The sequence below is a fragment of the Hemitrygon akajei genome, chromosome 4 (genome assembly GCF_048418815.1).
Source record: "Hemitrygon akajei chromosome 4, sHemAka1.3, whole genome shotgun sequence".
Classification (NCBI taxonomy): Eukaryota; Metazoa; Chordata; class Chondrichthyes; order Myliobatiformes; family Dasyatidae; genus Hemitrygon; species Hemitrygon akajei.
Genome location: NC_133127.1, coordinates 137,881,306 through 137,887,305, shown reverse-complemented (window position 1 = coordinate 137,887,305; position 6,000 = coordinate 137,881,306). Strand labels below are relative to the sequence as shown.

General features: G+C 39.2%; 1 protein-coding gene across 3 annotated transcripts in view; it reads left to right on the top strand.

Annotated features, from left to right (window-relative positions):
• The first annotated feature begins 876 nt into the window (after positions 1 to 876).
• ccdc83 (coiled-coil domain containing 83) overlaps positions 877 to 6,000 on the top strand; it is a 92,024-nt gene continuing 86,900 nt past the window's right edge. For 2 of the 3 annotated variants that reach the window (XM_073043426.1, XM_073043424.1), the window contains exon 1: positions 1,420 to 1,545. The gene's annotated coding sequence lies outside the window, so the exon portion shown is untranslated. Of the gene's footprint in view, positions 964 to 1,419; positions 1,546 to 6,000 lie in introns of those variants that run through there. The other variant, XM_073043425.1, reaches the window with a different exon arrangement.

Genomic DNA, 6,000 nt, shown 5'->3' with positions numbered 1-6,000 from the left:
CTTCAGGAAGAGGGAACTATAGGTCCATGAGGCAGTCCTCATCAGAGGATCAGATGTGGATAGGGTCAGCAACTTTCAATTCCTCTGTGTTATTAGTTCAGAGGATCTGTCCTGGGCCCAGCACGTAAGTGCAACTGTGAAGAAAGTACGGCAACACTTCTACTTCCTTAGGAGTTTGTGAACAGTTGGCATGACATCTAAAACTTTGACAAACTTCTATAGGTGTGCAGTGGGGAGTATATTGACTGCATGTTTCACAGCCTTGTATAGAAACACCGATGCCCTTGTCTAGAAAATCTTACAAAAAGTAGTGGATACAGCCCAGTCCATCACGGCCCTGCCCATCGCATGCCCTCTCCACCATTGAACATACCTACACTGAGCATCATCGCAAGAAAGCAGCATCCATCATCAGGGACCCCCACCACCCAGGACATGTTCTCTTCTCACCATTGGCATCAGGAAGAAGGTACAGGAGCCTCAGGACTCACACCACCAGGTTCAGAAACAGTCATTACACCTCAGCCATCAGGCTCTTGAACCAAAGGGGATAATTTCACTCCCCCATCACTGAAATGTTCCCACAACCTATGGACTCACTTTATGGTTATTAGATTTATTGAACATGCCCGCAAGAAAATAAATCCCAGGGTTGTATATGGTGACACACATGCACTTTGAAAATAAATCTATTTTGTACTTTGAAGTAGCTGTTTGCAGGCGACAACGGCCATAACCCTGTACTAGGCGGGCTAAACTATTTGATGGTAGCCGGCGGGCCTCATAACCCGGTGAGATAGGGATATGCCTGCCCCAGCCTCCGGCGGGACTGGGAAAACGAGAACAATTGTGAAATCCAAAGGCCGGGAAGGCAGTTCTTCAACGCTCTGTGGACAGCGAAAGTCACAAAGCACAGAAGAAGTCATGGTCATCTCCTGCAAGCAAGGAAGATCCCAGTTTGTAGTAAGTACGCGTTTACGGTCTATCGAGGTTAAAAGAGTGGAACTACCCTAGTACAACCGCATTTACACTTTAAAAACTCTCCGGCACCGTCTCACACCATTGTTTGGTACGACGGACAACCAACATATATATTACTATCATTAATCAGGTACAATTAAATTACCTATGTTTTTCGAGAAGTGTGCCCAACAATTCCCAAATGATTACTGGATTAGTGAACTCACTATCAGTCTACAGTCTCCTTATTTGTTAAAGGCCGTTTGATTCTTCCAGCAATAAAACTAAACTAGACGCCCGCTGGAAGCTAATTACTTCCCTCACGTTTCCGATCCTCACGCTCGGTCAGTCCAGAAAGGGAGGTCTTCGAGTTCCACCGCCGGGGGTCGCTGTCGGCAGCATTGGACGGATCGTCCTGGGATGAGACTGTTCGGCCAATCAGGTTGCGCCTTGTTTTGCCCCTGGTTACTGCGTCGTTCGCTCCTGCAAATAAACGGAGCGCTGGAGTGAAGGCCGGCACCCGCGAATTGGAGTGAGCAGAATGGAAGGCTGATGTTCCCGGCTGGCAAAGTGAAGTTCGGACAGGTTGGTCGGCCGGTGACAGTTGTGTCCCTGACTCAGTTCATTCCAAGTTATGGTGTCACTGGGCTCTGCGGATCGCTGCTTCGGTGCACCTTGTATTTGACCCCTTATCCGCATTCATGAAAGTCGCTTGTTTTAGCATTTTATGCTATTGAAGATGATGGTTCACCCACAGAGTTACAAACTGATCCAAATCTGTGTGGGTGTCAGGAAGCATGGGGCAAGGGTTGATGAGGTTCTTGGGACGGCAAGGCTGTCAGTAGTGAGATCCCACAAGTCGTTGGTACTTGTTACATTTTAATAGCCCTCCCCAAGTTAGATTTAAATGTAGGAGACATAGAACATAGAAATTTATGACACATTACAGGCCCTTCGGCCCACAATATAGACAATAGACAATAGGTGCAGAAGTAGACCATTCGGTCCTTCGAGCCTGCACCGCCATTTTGAGATCATGGCTGATCATCTACTGTCAATACCCGGTTCTTGCCTTGTCCCCATATCCCTTGATTCCCCTATCCATAAGATACCTATCTAGCTCCTTCTTGAAAGCATCCAGAGAATTGACCTCCACTACCTTCCGAGGCAGTGCATTCCAGACCCCCACAACTCTCTGGGTGAAGAAGTTTTTCCTTAACTCTGTCCTAAATGACCTACCCCTTATTCTCAAACCATGCCCTCTGGTACTGGACTCTCCCAGCATCTGGAACATATTTCCTGCCTCTATCTTGTCCAATCCCTTAATAATCTTATATGTTGCAATCAGATCCTCTCTCAATCTCCTTAATTCCAGCGTGTACAAGCCCAGTCTCTCTAACCTCTCTGCGTAAGACAGTCCAGACATCCCAGGAATTAACCTCGTGAATCTATGCTGCACTTCCTCTACAGCCAGGATGTCCTTCCTTAACCCTGGAGACCAAAACTGTACACAATACTCCAGGTGTGGTCTCACCAGGGCTCTGTACAAATGCAAGAGGATTTCCTTGCTCTTGTACTCAATTCCCTTTGTAATAAAGGCCAACATTCCATTAGCCTTCTTCACTGCCTGCTGCACTTGCTCATTCACCTTCAGTAACTGATGAACAAGGACTCCTAGATCTCTTTGTATTTCTCCCTTACCTAACTCTACACCGTTCAGATAATAATCTGCCTTCCTGTTCTTACTCCCAAAGTGGATAATCTCACACTTATTCACATTAAACATCATCTGCCAAGTATCTGCCCACTCACCCAGCCTATCCAAGTCACCCTGAATTCTCCTAACATCCTCATCACATGTCACACTGACACACAGCTTAGTATCATCAGCAAATATTGTGCCAACCATGTAACCTGCTCTACAGACTGCCCAGAACTTCCCCAGCGTATAGCCGCCTATTTTTCTAAGCTCCATGTACCTATCTAAGAGGCTCTTAAAAGACCCCATTGTATCCACTTCCACCACCAGGGCTGGCAGTGCTTTCTATGCACCCACCACTCTGTGTGAAAAACCTATCCCTAACATCCCCTCGGTACCAAGCACTTTAAAACTGTGCCCCCTCATGTTAGCCATTTCAGCCCTGGTAAATAGCCTCTGGCCAGCCACACAGTTGATGCCCCTTATCAGCTTATACACCTCTATCAGGTCAACTCTCATCCTCCATCGCTCCAAGGAGGAAAGGGCACATACTCTCAGCCTATTCTCATAAGGTATGCTCTCCAAACCAGGCAACATCCTTGTAAATCTCCTCTGCACTCTCTCTATAATATCCACATCCTTCCTGTAGTGAGGCGACCAGAAATGAACACAGTACTCCAAGTGGGGTCTGACCAAGGTCCTATATAGCTATAACATTACCTCGCGGCTCTTGCACTCAAACCTACAGTTGATGAATGCTAACACACCATACGCCTTCTTAACAATGCTGTCAACCTGCACAGCAGCTTTGAGTGTCCTATTTTTAAATATATTTTTTATTAAATTTTTAAGAGAATTACATACAATGAATAGAATAATAATGAAAATTAATATTAGCCCTCCCCTCTCCCCTTAACCCTTCCCCCCCCCCCCCTTAACATCCCTGTCTAAAAGAAAGAAAGAAGAATTGCCTGGATATTGGAGGATCCCCACATGCACCATGGAGTTCAAAATAACTTTAGTATATATCTTTATTTTTTCCCCAAATAACTAATAATTTTATCTTCAAAGGACCTATATATTTAATCCTATCTTTTGTAGATAGGGGTGCCAAATTTTCAAAAATATATCATATTCATTTCTTAAATTATATGTAATTTTTTCAAGTGGAATGCAGCTATATATTTCATTATTCCAACGGTCCATAGTTAAGTATGAATCTGATTTCCAAGAAACTGCAATAGCTTTTTTGGCTACTGCCAATGTAATTTTTATAATTTTTTTCTGTTATTTATTCAATTTAGGTTTCGGTATTATCCCTTCAATATCGCCTAATAAAAATAATGTTGGGCTATGTGGAAGTTGTATTGCAATAATTTGTTCCAGTAAAAGTCTTAGATTTATCCAAAAAGGTTGAATTTTAAAACAAGTGTAAAAAAGTACCGATTTCTTGATTACATCAGAAACATTGGTCAGATAAATTTAGGTTTAATCTATTTATTTTTTGTGGTGTAATATATAATTGATGTAAAAAATTGTATTGTACTAATCTAAGTCAGACATTTATTGTATTTGTCATACTATCAAGACATAGTCTTGACCAATTTTTTTCATCAATTTTAATATTCAAATCAGTTTCCCATTTTTGTCTTGACTTACGAATTCCTGGTTTAATTGTCCGTTTTTGAATCAAATTATACATACAAGATGTAATTTTTTAAATTTTTCCTTTTTGAATTAAAGTTTCTATTTCATTAGGTTTTGGCATTAACATTGTTTGACCCAGTTTATCTCTTAAATAGGCCTTTAATTGAAAATAACAGAAAAGTGTATTACTTGATATTTTATATTTATTCTTTAATTGATCAAATGACATCAATGTACCCCCTTCAAAACAGTCACCTATATATCTGATCCCTTTTTGAAACCAGTTATATAAAAGTTGATTATCCATTGTAAAAGGAATAAGTCTATTTTGAATTAGGGTTCTCTTTGCTAATAAAGATTTCTTTATCTCATCATCCACATTTAACTTATTCCATAAATCGATCAAATGTTTTAATATATGAGATTCTTTCTTTTCCCGTATCCATTTGGATTCCCATTTATATATAAAATCGTCTGGTATATTTTCTCCTATCTTATCTAACTCTATTCTAATCCATGCCGGTTTTTCTTCATCAAAAAAAGATGCAATAAATCTAAGTTGATTTGCTTTATAATAATTCTTAAAATTTGGGAGTTGTAACCCTCCTAGGTCAAATTTACATGTCAATTTTTCCAACGATATTCTTGACATCTTACCTTTCCAAAGAAACTTCCTCACACATTTATTCAACTCTTGAAAAAACTTCTGGGGCAGTTGTATTGGTAATGTTTGGAATAAATATTGTAATCTGGGAAATATATTCATTTTTACAGCATTAACTCTACCTACTAATGTTATTGGTAACATCATCCATTTATTAAGATCTTCTGTATTTTTTTCAATAATGGCAAATAATTTAATTTATATAAATTCTTTATATCATTATCGACTCTTATACCTAAATATTTTATACCATTTGTCGGCCATCTAAATTGAGTTACTAATCAACATTGACTATAGTCTCCTTTAGTAAGGGGTAAAATTTCACTTTTATCCCAGTTTATTTTATACCCTGATATTTTCCCATATTCTTCCAATCTGAAAGATAATTTATGCAACGAATGCAATGGGTTTGTTAAATAAATCAGAATATCATCAGCAAATAAATTAATCTTGTATTCCTCCTGGTTAACTCTGAAGCCCACAATATCTGGATCCGTTCTAATTAATTCAGCTAATGGTTCTATCGCCAATACAAATAGGGCAGGTGATAATGAACAGCCTTGTCTAGTTGACCTTGTTAACTGAAATGATGTTGAAATTTGACCATTTGTCACAACTTCAGCTTTGGGACTAGTAGTTAAGGTTTTAATCCATTTTATAAAAGATTTTCCTAACCCATATTTTTCCAATACCTTAAATAAATAAAAACAAGAAGTTTTTTTGAAATTGGCCGATGCACATGATAAAATATTAATAGGTGGAGATTTTAACTTTTGTTTATACCCTGTTCTAGATAGGTCAACTAAGGCTATTACAAAATCAAAAGTAATAAAGCTAACTTTATCATTGATGAAAGACTTAAATTTGATTGATATATGGAGAAGAATTAATCCAAGAGAAGGAGATTGTTCATTTTATTCAAATAGACATAAAACTTATCCAAGGATTGATTTTTTCCTATTATCAATGAATATACAGGATAGAGTGAAAAGTGTAGAATATAAAGCGAGAATACTGTCAGATCATTCCC